This window comes from Nannospalax galili, unplaced genomic scaffold (assembly GCF_000622305.1).
Source record: "Nannospalax galili isolate Female #2095 unplaced genomic scaffold, S.galili_v1.0 scaffold485, whole genome shotgun sequence".
Lineage (NCBI taxonomy): Eukaryota > Metazoa > Chordata > Mammalia > Rodentia > Spalacidae > Nannospalax > Nannospalax galili.
This window is the reverse complement of record NW_008354534.1, coordinates 2,608,978-2,623,819: the sequence shown is the minus strand read 5'-3', so window position 1 is coordinate 2,623,819 and position 14,842 is coordinate 2,608,978. Positions and strand designations below refer to the sequence as shown.

The 14,842-nt window shown below is 46.4% G+C and overlaps 1 protein-coding gene across 4 annotated transcripts in view; it reads right to left on the bottom strand.

Annotated features, from left to right (window-relative positions):
• Positions 1 to 14,842, bottom strand: part of Cacna2d3 (calcium voltage-gated channel auxiliary subunit alpha2delta 3) — a 918,594-nt gene that overhangs the window by 120,030 nt on the left and 783,722 nt on the right. The window lies entirely within an intron of this gene.

Sequence of the window (14,842 nt, the reverse complement as noted above, 5' to 3'; positions counted from 1 at the left end):
GGGGAAGGGGGGCAGGAAGGGAGACCACGGGGAAGTGGGGCAGGAAGGGAGACCACGGGGAAGTGGGGCAGGAAGGGAGACCACGGGGAAGTGGGGCAGGAAGGGAGACCACAGGGAAGTGGGGCAGGAAGGGAGACCACAGGGAAGTGGTGGGCAGGAAGGGAGACCACGGGGAAGTGGTGGGCAGGAAGGGGGACCACGGGGAAGTGGTGGGCAGGAAGGGGGACCACGGGGAAGTGGTGGGCAGGAAGGGAGACCACGGGGAAGTGGTGGGCAGGAAGGGGGACCACGGGGAAGTGGTGGGCAGGAAGGGGGACCACGGGGGAGAGGGGCACGAAGGGAGACCACAGGGAAGTGGCGGGCAGGAAGGGAGATCACAGGGAAGTGGGGCGGGAGGGGGACCACGGGGGAGAGGGGCACGAAGGGAGACCACAGGGAAGTGGCGGGCAGGAAGGGAGATCACAGGGAAGTGGGGCGGGAAGGGAGACCCCAGGGGAGTGGGGGGGAGGAAGGGAGACCACGGGGAAGTGGTGGGCAGGAAGGGAGACCACGGGGAAGTGGTGGGCAAGAAGGGAGACCACAGGGAAGTGGCAGGCAGGAAGGGAGACCACGGGGAAGTGGTGGGCAGGAAGGGAGACCACAGGGAAGTGGTGGGGCAGAGCATACTTGTTTTCTTTGCAAGCTTCTCTAGGCCTACTTAACTTTTGTAAACCATGCTCCTGCTTGGCAATGAGGCAAAGTCAATTAGAAAGAGAAACATTAAGAGGTGAAAATAATCAAGAGACTCAAACTCCTGGCAGGCACCGAGATCCTGCCAGCCTGAACCTGTTTCCTTCTTTGCTGATTCCTGCCCTTGTGCCCAGTGTGCAGGTGTGCATACCCGGGGACAGCTACAGTGGAGGGTTAATGAGCAAACCTACCGGGAACATCCATCCTTATCCTTTGGGTCAGAGTCTGACTCTGAGGTTTCTCTGACTTCACCTGTCCAGAAGGTGGGTCTCAGCCAGAGTACAGTCTTTCAATGCATGCTCTGGGGTGTCAGGACTATAGGTACAAATGATAGCCTGGCTCTTGTAGACAATCACTTGGTATACTCTATCTGAAGTTTATACTTGATCAAAGATGCATTTATGCCAAAGAAACTAATCTCATGAATACCACCTGTGATTGTGGCTCGGCAGGATGATTTCCAAATAAATCAACTGGATTTGCTGAGGGACAGTTGCCCTTGCTAGTTCATCAGGCTGAAGTTAGTCACACAATGAGCAGTCTCCATCTTCACTCTAACCCAGACACCTTGACGGGCACAAAGTGAGTAGCAGAACTGTGGGGCATGGAGGGGTAAAATGCATGATGTTGAACCGTCTTGTTTCAAACCCCAGCCCTTTGGCCTAGCATCCATTCCCCCAGAGGTCAAGGGCATGTATCAGATACCTCATGATTAGAATGCTACCAAGATCCCATTGGCCCGAAGGAATTATTACCTTCATAAAACTTAACCTTGTACCATCCCACAAGCCATTAAATATTATGGGTTATCTTCTGTTGTCAAAAAAGACAATGAAAACAATATGGGGAGTTGTGTGGGGAGCGAAGTTAGATATTGAAAAACCCAAATGTCATCAAGACTTTATTTACCACTCCCCCACATAATCCCAGCATTCTAAAATGAGGACCAGTGAATTGGAGGGTGGGGGAAGGAACAGCAGACAGCCCTGGAGTCTCCGCACTCCATCCTGCACCAACACGGAGTCTGGAAAAAGAGTGTCCGTCAGGATCCATATGTTTCTGCATGTGTAAGAATGCTCTTACACAAGGGGCTTACTTCATAACTGAGATTCTTTTTCATTTAATTCAGTCATATTAGATTATGGGTCTGATTATGATCATATCCACAAATCAGTATTTTAACAGAGTTTCCATGGAAACACTATATGCCCCTGTTTTTTAACTTTTTGGACAAGGCTTTGCCTGTTTAACAACTTGAACAAGTTTGAGGAGGACAACATGTTTTGTTTAAGTTACATTAACTGGGGCCAATATTTCCTAATTGCATTACCAGGAGAAACATTCGTGGCATTGCTCATTCCATGGAAAACCTCCCCAGCCCAGCCTTCGATTTGCTTTAATCACTGGAGAACGGGAAACATACGAGGATTGCCTTGTCTTATCAAGTTTTAAATGTGTTAACTGGTTTTAAATCTATGGAATAATCTCCCTTATTAAATGACAAAGTTAGTCTTGTTAAGAGGATTGGCATGTACGGCTGTATCCGTTTGTTTCTCGGGATGCAAACACACAGATGCCTTTGGCTCCTGTGAGGGAGGTGAACTCATTGTGCATAAACACATGTCACCATTTTGCATGTGGGATTCAGAATAAAGTCCACCATAAGAAGTCCCCCTTTTCCTCCACAAAAACTCTCAATAACATCACGAACAAGAAATACAAATGTAACATTGAAGGAACGGGGCTTTTAGTAAAGCAATTTTTCTCTTTTGAATTCATGTGTTGGTGTATGAGTGTGTGCTGTGTATGAGTGTGTGCTGTGTGTACGTGCCTGTGTATGAGTGTGTGCTGTATATGAGTGTGTGCTGTGTGTATGTGCCTGAGTATGAGTGTGTGCTGTGTATGAGTGTGTGCTGTGTGTACATGCCTGTGTATGAGTGTGTGCTGTGTATGAGTGTGTGCTGTGTATGAGTGTGTGCTGTGTATGAGTGTGTGCTATATGTGCCTGTGTGGGTGCATACAGAGGCCAGAGGACAATGGGGTGTCCTTCTCTATTACTCTCCACCCTATTCCCTTGAGACAGTGTCTCTCAGTGAACCTGAAGCTCACCTTCTGTTCCTTTTCTGTTGCTGTGATAAAATACCATGCCCAAGGCAACTTGGTAGAAAGCTTTTCCAGCAAGGCTGACTGCCCAGCAAGCTGCAGATCTTTCTGATTGTCACCCCATCACCCTTGGCACTGCTGGGGTTACAGGCTTTTATATGAATGCTGGTGTTCTGAACTTAGGTCCTTATGGTTGCACAGCAAGTGTTCTTCCCCACTGAGCCACCCACTCAGGCTGACAAAACCATGTATATTTGTTTGTTTGACATTTTTTTAGGCTTTACACAGCCCAGAATATTTATTTCCAATAGTAGTCAATTTGGTAGAACTGTGAAGCAAAGCTTTTGAAAATGCTATACTATATAGACGGGGGAAGGGCTTATGGACTGGGGTCAAAGTTCACTCCCCAACAGTGTATAAAACACATGGCCCAAGCTCTGTGAGACGTCTGCATCTTGAAACACTGGTGAAGCTTAATAAAATATCAGCAAGGAATAGTTTAATTTTACAACATTAGTCACTGAGGCAGTAATTTGAGTGGGCTGAACTGTGTTTTAAGACATGAAAGTATATTGTACCACAGGGAAACCAAATATGATTTTAAAAGACGTAACGTTCCTTACTCAGAATTGTTTGAGTCAAAAACCTGCTTTTCCAAAGAATAAGTAGAAAACAGCGATAGCCCCACAGAGCGACCTCTTACCTTTGAAACTCTGCACATGTAAGTTAACTCTAGGTAAACTCATTTTTCTGGGATGCAAGGCCATAGATGGAGAGTGGGACGCTGCAGCATCACTGTGGGGCTTCCTGTCCGCAGATGTCTGTTGCCCAGTGGGATGACTGTAGGGCCAGCTTCATCTTGTCTCTCTTCTGTCCCTCTTTTTGAGAAACTTATCTGCTCTGATTGGAGGACTGGCATCTGTCCCGCCACAGGAAGACAAATTACTCCATGTGAAGGACACAGCCTCTCTACTTCTGCTCCCTTCCAGGGTATACACTACAGAAGTCTGGATGCCCAAGTTGTCCAAGGGGCTTTTACCCTAGGCTTATCCAAACAATCATTGGGGTAGAGGGGCAGAAAGCCATAAATGCCTTGCTTTTCTTGCTACTGTCTGTAGATCAAAGGGAGTTCTCTCCTTCCTGGCCAGTGACGGAGACCGGGTCAGTCTGTGGGGCAGCTTCTGAACAGGGGAGCAGCCATGACCAATGTGTCCAAGATCTGACTGATAACACCACATGAGACGGGATCACATTAGCGCTAATGCCCTGCACTAGTGCCCCCTTTTCTCACCGCTGGTCCTGGAACACTGTCCCCATTGCTACAACAGCAGTCCTCCTCTCCCCGCTGTGGCTGCAGAACCAAAAGTGAAGTCCATGGAGGCCGGCAAGGGTGGTTGCCCTGCATGGGCTGAGGATTTCTATCAAGCCTGCTTTATTTAGACCTAGGTTTCTTTTAGGGCCCTTCTTTTGCTGTTCCCTGGATACAAGGGGAAAGGATGGCATAAAAGAATAAAACAGGAATACAATGGCATAAAGGCCCAGGATTCAGGCAGATGCGAGCCAAAGACCTAGCTGTGCTGTATATAAATCTCAGATCTGCGAGTCTAATGAAGACTTGACTTTTCTCCTGTAAGATGTGATCGATAATAGTTGTTTCCAGCATCATTGAAGAGTGACATGATAGCCTCCACGTATAGCTGTGTGGGAGATATGCTCTGTGAGACTGAGAAGTTAGGGGTTCACCACTCGGTCAGAGCGAACTGAGTTCTCAGACAGAACTAAGCAAAGGGTTGACTGCAAAGGACTGTCCCATTGCCCCGAGTGGGATCTGGCTTCCTCACATGCTCTTGGTGCCAGTCCATTGTCTCACATTCTTTATCCTTTCAGATCACTTTCTGCTGAGACCATCTCATTTTTCAGGATGAGGGACATGGTGAGCTGGGTGACCTTCAAGACGATGACACCCAGGAGGGTCACCCAGTTCTGCCAACCAGAGCCTCCCCTGGCAATCATGAGTATAATCCATGTGCCCCCAAATTCAAAATCAAAGACAGGGAGCTCTACCCAGGCATTTCTGGAGTCACGTTTCTAGCAAGTCTTGAATTTACTGTTTAAATGCCCAGAGTACAGCTTTCCTTCTTTGGCAACATGCCCCCAAATTGTGTCTCTCACTTAGGGGCAATTTTTAAAGAAAAAAAAAAAAAGAAGAATTTTCCATTGCTACAAAAAAAGTGACCGTGTTCATGAGAACAAAAAGACACCACGTTTCTATCAAGACTCAGAGTTCGGTGTGGGGCTAAGTGACTCTAGTTAGCTGCTTGCAGGCCTCAGCAATGTGACACTTGGCTTTATATTATAGACTTTAGGGACATTAAGCCTAGCTAGATTTGCAAGTGCTAAAGACAGAGTACGGGGATGACTGCTGGTACATAACAAAGTACCAGAGTCAGACTGATCATGCCTGCCCGGATTGTCTGGGGCCATGGCTGCCCCCTGGTGCTGTTAAGTGAGTACTTGAAGAGCCCACAAGGCAGGTAGTTCTGTGATATCAATACGCACACCTCTTGCTCTGTTTGTTACTATGTCCACACTAAGATCTGTAGGGCTCACACTAATATACGCTAGCTAGGGAGTTGCTTAAAGTTGCCACTAGTAAAGTGTTAGCACTGGCCCAAGTACCCTGCAGGGCTCCGATCCTGATCAAAATACCAAGCAGGAGCATTCATACAAATGTGTGTATGGGAGAGAAAGAAAACTCTTCTAAGTTGACAATGAAGTGGAAGATGGAGTGGTAGCCTACAGCCAGATTCAGAGTCTTTAACGGTGTGTGCCTTGGCCCTTCCCTCGCCCTGTGCTCATCATGAGCACAGTCCCCAGGCCTCTCTCTTGCCTTTCTGCCCAACACATACCATGTCTTTACATGCAAGGACCCTTGTCCCTACCCCTCCCTTCTGAGAAGTCAGCCTATGTAGAATATTCACAAAGATGCCCGCCCAGCCTCCCACATCAAACTCTCTGACCTCATCCTTAAAACGCCATGCACCCCCTGTTTCTAGCATGCTTCCTGGCTGTACTTGACATGCACTTGTGTGACTGCAGCGGCTGTCTGGTCTGTGCTCCATTTATTTTGCTGTTGCATGATCTGAAGTCTGTATATCCCCAAACACAAAGCCTAACAAAGAAATCATAGACAACAAAGGATCCAGAACAAGTCTCTTGGACTTTCATGTAAGGATGTTTTCACCCTCCTGAGAAATTGGAAGCCCCACAAATGAAACATTGACAACACGTGAAGGAGGCTGCTTGTTGAACACAAATGTTTCCACTCCTACCAACCTCCAGACTCTGATAGTCATGCTGCATGATGAAAGGCAAATGGCTCTGGGAGATGACTCTATGCTTTCTCTAATTAAGCAGGGATGGGGAAAAGGGCCTCCTAGGGACTGAGCAGGACCAAGGATGACTGGGGGAGAGACTGTAGGGAAACATTAACAGAGAGCAGCTCATGGTCACAGTAGATGGCCTGATGCGGGATTCCTGAATTAGATGAAAGGGCATAGTCACTGCTGGTGCAGCAGAATGGCAAGTTGTACTATATGAGCCTGGATGGAGGTAGGACCTTCATTTTGCTACCAAATGTCCCACTGGGTAGATCTGCATGACACGAACAGCAGGTTGCCTCTGTGGAGCTACTTTGATGACCAGTGAAGCTGTGTAGGGCACAAACCAGCACAGACTGCAAGGAATTCTAGGCAAACACACCTGCTTTCTAATCCCTCAAAACAGTAAACTCCACCCATTGGCAAAATATCATTTGGCCTGAACTTGCTTTGGCTCTAAGCATATTCCTCAGTAGATACAGGCTGAGTGTCTAGTTGGTACTTGTCACAATAGTGACGACACTAGCTCATGTGCATTGCTACATGCCAACATATGTTTTACTAAGACTCATATATTAAAAACAATAATTTAACCCTCTCCAAAAATCTGTGAATTGGGTTCAGATGCCAAGATTGGAGACTGGAGAGATTAGATAACACATGTAGGGTCACAGGACCAGTAGATGTTGGAAGCAGAATTTGGGGTCAGGGGGTTTCATTTAGAATTCGAGGTTTTAACTGGGTGTTGTCTGGCTTTGTTTTCTTTAATTTGAATTTCTATTTTACTTATTTCTTTTAATTACTTTGTTGTTATTCATGTATATGTATGTGTGCCTGCATGAATTTATGTGCACTATGTACATGCAGTGCCTGTGGAGGCCAGAAGATGGTGCTGGATGCCCTGGACCTGGAGGTACAGGCAGTTGTGAGCCACCTGATGTGGGGCCTGAGAACTGAAGTTGGGTCTTCTGCAAGAGCAGCGCATGCTCGTAATTGCTGAGCCACCTCTCCGGTCCCTGGTTTTGTTTTCCATTTTGAGACAAGGTCTCAAAACACATGGACTTGAGCTCTTGTCCTCCGGCTTCAGCAGGGACTGAGTGCTTGGATGACACGTCTGCTACCACACCCGGCTAGGGCCACTGTGATGAAATTAAATGGTAAGGTAGATGAAGTTAGAATAACAAAAAGGACTTGTTAAGTTCACAATGTGCGATTGGTGGGTTAGAATGGAAATCTTCCTCAAGAAAGCTGTTTCCCAGGACATTTTCAACTCTGTGTCCCAAAGAGCTGATGTACAGTGAAATCTTAAAAACATAAGACATGATTCAAGATTGCGTCACATACACACACTGAGCTCCAGCTGAAAAATATGAAACATAATCTATCACAGAAACCCAACTATCATGTTGTAATAAAAGTACAAAAGCCAATAAAAATCCACAAGAAGACCTACATAAAGCATCAGTTTTATGTGTAACATGAGTAAGCAATCAAACATGAACATGAATTTGATTCCAATTTATATTCTTGGGGCAGGGACAAAGGTAGCCAATGAAAAGACCTAAGTGAAACAATGTGTCGGTGTGAGGCCTGGGCCGGGCTTCCTCGGTGGCCATGTGCCTTGATCTTTTCAGTTCTTTCATTAGCCTTATGTCCACCAGCATCTGCCCGTGTTTACTGGCGAGACACATGAAGTCACTAATTACCTCTAATCACACTTATCTGAGTTGCATCTTTACCTTCACAAACATCTTGCATACAGGAAAAGGGCTGGAAGGTCATGTTTAGGGAGACACTAGGCTGGAGGGTCAGTGTTTTCTCTAACCCTCACAGTGCACAGAGAATGTGCCCCTGATTCAGTCTCTGCTGCCGCTCAACTTCCCAACAGTTTCTTCCAACAATTGGTTCCAGGGCTGGAGAGATGGCTTAGCAACTGAAAGCACTGGCTGCATTTGTAGAGGACCCAGGTTCAATTCCCAGCACCCACACGGTGGCCAACAACCGTCCATAACTCCAGTTCCAGGAGATCCAATGCCCTCTCTGGCCTCTGCAGGCACTGCATGGCACAGGTGCATTTATATACATGCAGGCAATATACTCATATACATAAAATAAAAAAATAAAGAGTTCATTCCCTTTCTGTAGAGTTGGACTGTGTCTGGACAGCCCTGCTTCATTCACAAGCAGATTTCCCATGGACAACAGGTTCAAGGTATGTCAACTCTGATGTAACCAACAAGGAACGCTAAAGAGCACCCCACCAACTCGTCAAGATCCGGCATGCTGGGTCTTTTCTAGACCCGGCAGTATCTAGCTCACTACTAGGAAAAGTAGCTTCTGAAGAACAGGCACAAACATGTGGCCACTGTCTTCCCTAGGTTTTGGGAGGATGGGTCATGTGTTTAATGCCCACTGATTCCCTCACTTGAGTGCAGGCCCCTTAATCCTCTATCTTATCAGGCAACGTGGGACCTACAACAAGGATTTTAAACAGAATGACTCTTGGTGTATCTCTTGATTCTGAGTTTCACCTTATCCTAAGAACAGGAGAAACCAGGAGGCTGAACACATAACCCCACCTTCTCCCTAGAGAAACTATACGGTGGCCTCAATTCTATTGTGAACTCCCCAAAGGAACCTGGGTTCTTCTCTCCTGATGTAGCATTTAGACATAATTCAATCTGCAACTTGCGGTCAAAAGAATGGATAGATGCGAAGAGGAACTGAGGCAGGAAGACCTCTGTAAGTCGGAGGCCAGCCTGGGTTAAGAGTGAGGCCCTGTCTCAAAAACTGACCAACAAACATTATTGTAGGTTCTCTGACTGCTGGACCAAATGTTAGCCATAAGTAAGCTGGAGACCTGGGGCAAGTGACTTAACCTCTCTGTGCTTTCGTTTTCAGCTTTTTCATCAATAACAAAATACTATTAGTAGTGACACCATTGTACTAGTTAAGTTTTTTGAGGAAGCATCAAACACCTTAGGGCGGGAAGGAATATTTCAGCTCATAGGACAAAGGGATACAGAACGTCTTGGCAGAGTAAGTATGGCAGCAGGAGCATGAGGCCTGAGGTCAAATTGTGTCCAAAGTCAGGAAGCAGAGAGCAGACAGGAAGTAGCTTTAAAACCCCAAAGCTGGCCCATGTTGATTGACTTCCTTCAGAGAGAGTCCACCTGCTAAAGGTTCATAACTTAATAATATAGCACAAGTGATTACGGACTAAGTGTTCAAATACATGAGCCTATGAGAACAATTCACATTAAATCAGAACTGTCGTTTCTTCATTTGACATTTACAGGATGAGCCTGGGGTGTGGATGCTGTGAACATGATGGCTGAGGAAAGGCACCTGAAGCAGAGACTGGGCAGTTGTCATCTTTTTAAAAATATTTCATTTACTATTTTCATTTTATGTGTATGAGTGTATTGCCTACATGTGTGCGTAAGTGCACCCGTGTTGTGCAATGTCCCCGGAGTCAGAAAAAAGTGTTGGATTCCCCTGGATCCTGATGGATGATTGTTAGCCACTATGTGGGTGCTGGAAATTGGAAATAGAATCTCAGTCCTCTGCAAAAGCAGATGGTGCTCTCAAGCACTGAGCCATCTCTCCAGCCCAATGAGTTGCAAGTACAATGTGGAACAGAGGCTGTCAATGATCTTCCAATGAGGTGTTCCCTCTTCCACAGAAAACATTCCCCAGCCTTCCCTGACGCTAGAAATGGTCATGCAATTTATTTCTATGGTAAGTACCCTTTCCAGACCTAGCCTAGGCCACATGCTCATTTTCTTTCCCCATCAGCCAACTGATAGAAAGGACTCTGAGATGTAGGAGGAGAGTCCAGGGACTAGATGGGGAACCTGGGTCCCTGGACAACTGCATGGAGCCCAATGTTCTTTCAATGTCCATTAGACTATGACAGGGCAATGATATATAAGCTGCTGCTGCAGCAAGCCACTGAGACCTGGGGATTGTTTGTTATAATAACAAATATGACTATCTGACAGGAATCTGTACCAATATCTGACCCACTGTATGCAAGAAAGAAATGATCAGTAGGATTTTCATTAAAAATGTATTTCTAGTTCTCCTGCTGTATGGATCATTGAGTTGAATAGTAAAGAGCTCCAGAGAAAGGAGGAGGGAGGGAGGGAGGGAGAAGGAGAGAGGGAGAGAGGGGGAAAAGAGAGAGGGGAGAGGGAGGGAAAGGAAGGGAGGGGGGAAGGGAGGGAGGGAGGAAAGGAGGGAAGGAGGGAGAGAGGGAGGAAGGAAGGAAGGAAGGAAGGAAGGGAGGGAGGGAGGGAGGAAGGAAGGAAGGGAAGGAAGGAAGGAAGGAAGGAAGGAAGGAAGGAAGGAAGGAAGGAAGGAAGGAAGGGAGGGAGAGAGGAAGGAAGGAAAGATGGAGGCGGGAGGGAGGGAGGGAGGAAGGAAGGCAGGGAGGGAGAAGGGAGGAAATAAGATTGAACTTTTTCACACAGCTGATGTGCACTTTACACCTGGTTTTATCTGGTCATCCAGACGTTCTAGGGAAAGAGTTTCACTCTTCTCATGCCTTCAAATGCCAAGCTGCCTCCAGAGCCAAATGAAATTGCAACCTGCCTATGGGGAGCTAGAGCCTCCTCTCCACTCTCCTGGGCTGCAGCTGTCCCAGGGCCTGGCTACCTGCCCCAGGGCCTGGCTACGTGCCCCAGGCATCAGGTCCCTGTAGCACATGCTCTGGATGGAAGCCCACTGACAGGGATGGAGGATCACTTTGCCAAGAGTTTACTGAAGTAGACATGCAAACTGGAAGAAAGACTCAGATGTGTCTTCAGGCCTCATGCGAGCAGAGCCCCTTGGTACAGAAGAAATGCTACATATGGGGTATGAAAGGAAGTGAGCTAGAGGTCAGATACAGGCACCTCTAGGCAGGCTTCACATACACACAGTTCAGTTAGCGACCAGCAGGCAGGCTATCTCAATTTTCTAGTAAGTAAAATGTGCTTCTATTCATTAGTTACCCAAAGTCAGTTCTTTTCCTTCATAGTTTTAATTGTAGACATAAAACGTGTTTTTTTTTTTTTTTTGAGTTCAGTATATACAGAAAGATAGAGAAAGTGATTTTTCTCTTGTCTTAAACTACTTCTCTCCCCACCTAATTATCAGCATTGCCAGTTGGGTAATGAGCTTTCCAGCTCTTCCTGAACATCCTCAGACAAACCTGAACACATGGGTCAGGATAATTCTTCCACCTTTAAATTTTTTTTTGCAACATGAATAGGATTATTCAATACATATTCCCATTACAAATTGCTTTACTTCACTTAATAATTTATTATAAATCTCCTCCCAGATGGCTATAATTAGTTCTAACTTAGTCTTTTTAAATAGCTGTCTAATACTGCCTGGAAGAAAGAATTGTTACATGGTGGATTTCCAAACATCATCAATTTTGAGACTCAATAATGGTTGTTGATTTATTTTTGGAAGGAAGTGAAATGTTAACTCTACCAATTTATGTTAGGAAACATTCTGACTTTAAATGAGGAAAAGAATGTGTCTTGGAAGGTAGGGCATTCTTGAAAGCTCACTATGACAGTAAGTACAATGGTACTCTGAGGTGAACCGGAAGTATATTCCCACTGGGGAAACTGAGGTTCTACTAGCTCTCAGTTTAAGAGTTCCATGCAGCACAGGCTGATTCCCAGGGAGTTGACTAGCCTTGCACTGATTTTCGGAATCCCTCCTGGGCTGCCCTTCACATACAGCGTTGTCTTGCCACCTCTTGGATCTGGCCCAGGAAGGGGTGGGAAAGTCGCTGTAGGCATTAGTATGCAGGTCACGCACCCTCGCTTTGTTCTCTTGGCTGAGGTCAGATGGAATAAATCAATCAGTCTTTGCATCCAAAGTCCTTCAACGTGTCCTGGAGCCTTCCACACGCCATGTGTGCTCTGGCCCAGCTTTGAGTTGCCTGTGAGAGTCAGCAGGAACAAACAGAGCCCAAGCGTCAAGCAGCTGCTCCCAGGAACCCATCCACTGCTGAGGTTCTCTGTGTTCCCAGGGCATTCGTGTTTTCAGTGAGAACAGCCAGCTCAGTCTCTTGGAGATCTAAGAACATGCACTGGGAACAGGAGATGCCTCTCCTGTTAGCTCCACCAGATCTATGGAATACACTTACCACACGGAACTTCCATCTCCTAGAATTCTACAAGTGGGAAGCTGGGCTCAGAGACTCCAAGACCACCCAGCACTGGGGTAAATGCTGCATGAAGGTGAGACTTCCATTAGCCACACAGCCTGATTATAACTAAACATGTCCTGGATCCTCTCAAGTTCCCTGTATGTGTCCTGGCCTCCCAAGGCCAACTGTGCTGTCCATGTTTCTTTTTAGGCTTCTGAATCCAAGAGCCAGACTTAAGTTGGTACCTGCATGACACGATTTAATAGCTCCACAATGACTCAAAGCAACACACACATTCTAAGTCTACTCCAGCCCAACTAAGGTGCAAGCACAGTACATTTTAAGCTTACGAATGCCTTCTGACCAGAACGACAAGGTTTTGACATAACTAGGGCCTAACGACTACCAGATCCTTTTGTTTAAAGCATGAGGAAAGAGGATAGTAGATATGTCAGGCTTGGTGGTGAGAGTTGGGGATGAGTGGCAGGAGGCATAGTGGGGAAATGGCAACATGACTCAATAAGGTTTGGGTAGAACAGGGTTTGCAAACCACAGATCTTGGCCCAAGCCATTCCTGGACGACCAGTTTTCATAAAGGAACTTGTGCTGGCGCATAAGTACGTATGTCCATGCAGATTTGTAAGCTGGACTGTCTCATAGACACTGAATGGCCAATATCTAAAGTATTCTATTGTCTTTCAAAAAAATGTCTTCTAATCCCTGGAAAAGACAGAGGCATACAGCAGATATGTAATGTGTTAGTTGTTAGGGGGTATGTGAAGGTCACATGTAACCATGATCATCTTTGATGAATGAGGGTTTAGGTGGACCACTGGTGGGCATGTGTCATCAAGAAATCATTATTATTACATTGTATACACTTGAAAACAGCTATTCTGGAAGAAAGGAGGAAAGGAAGGAAAGGAGAAAGAGGAACCGTTTAATTTTCACTAAAATTGAAATGGCTCATCCTAAGTGGACCACAACTGTGGTGCAAAAAGTGCAGAAGAGATGGGCAGGAAGAGGCAGGCTGGATGACGTGGACATTCCAGAAATGGCAGGGTAAGTATATTAGATTTGGTGATGTGGAAAGGGGGTTGTTCAAAGGAGAAAAATGTCACCAATGTACAGGCTATTTAGAAGAATCAGCCAGGCGTGTTGGCGCACACTTTTAATCCCAGCACTTGGGAGGCAGAGACAGGTGGATTTCTATGAGATCAAGGCCAGCCTGGTCTACACAGTGAGTTCCAGGACAGCTGGGACCATGGGGAGACCCTGTCTCTAGAAGACAAGAAGAAGAGGAGCAGGAGGAAGAGGAGGAAGATGAGGAAGGAATCCTATGCATGAGGGATTCCTTCCGTCCTCAGTAGCCCACAGTGGCATGAGAGAACAGTCTTCTCCCTGGTGGTCTTCCGATGTTAGCTGCTCAGAAGCCCTGGAAGCCTTCTCATGGATCATTGTGTCTTCATGAAGAGACTCTGGCCATGACAAGTAGCTTGATTTAATCTTTGGCTCAATCTCAAAAAAAAGAAAAAGGACTTCCATTACCCTCTTGTGAGCTAGGCCTCTGGGAGGGTAACTCCAATCCAGACCTCTCTGACTCCTGAGACCACAGTCAATTGTTCAATCATACTTCTTGATTCTTGAGGTCAGCGTTCACTTTATGTCACCTCAATAAAAAGTGAGGTTTTCACCTGAGCAGCCGTGGAAAGCCTGTGGAACATTCCAGAGTGCTGAAGAAGGGTCACTTTGGGCCTTAAAACCCCACCTCGGCCAATGATAGGGATTTGTACACTGGGACTTCGTTCCAGTCCCCACTGGGGAAGTCTTAGCACTTTCTGTTTGTGAACAGTCAAGTTCATGGTGCCCAATGTTCACAGAAGGAGTTTTACTGTTTTCTATCTGAAAACAAGGAGGAAAGGGTCTGAACCACAACACTGGAGAAACGCTGAAAGACAGAAATATTTCATGCTGGCCAGAAGGTCAGTTCAACTGGGGGGCGTGGAGTGGGCAAGCAAGCAGCCCGAAATGTACTTGTACACTGAGGAGAAGGGATTACAATGTCCACTGAGGGAACCATGGCTATGAATTTCAGGGCATGGAGATCTGTCAACACAGCTAATCTCTAAGGATGTAGGCTGAGGGCACCCTCCATGGCCGGAGAAATACACTATGAAGACAGTGTCAGCCTCCAGCAGGCCAATTTGTCCTCCTATTACACATTCTACTGGCTCTGTTGCTAGACCCCAAGACTGGGGATCTGTGTCAGTGCCCCCCTCCTCACAAACACCCAGCGAGAGTTAACACAGCATGGTTAATAAGTCAACAGAATGCAGAAGCCACAGCCGGATTAAGAAGGCTGTTTTATTTTGGTGCCCTGGACTTCAAGCAGATTAAATAATCAAAAAGGCCGGGCCATTGGGGTCATGTTTGAATGCTACAGCTGTTCACCGAGGGCTGACAAACATTCTTT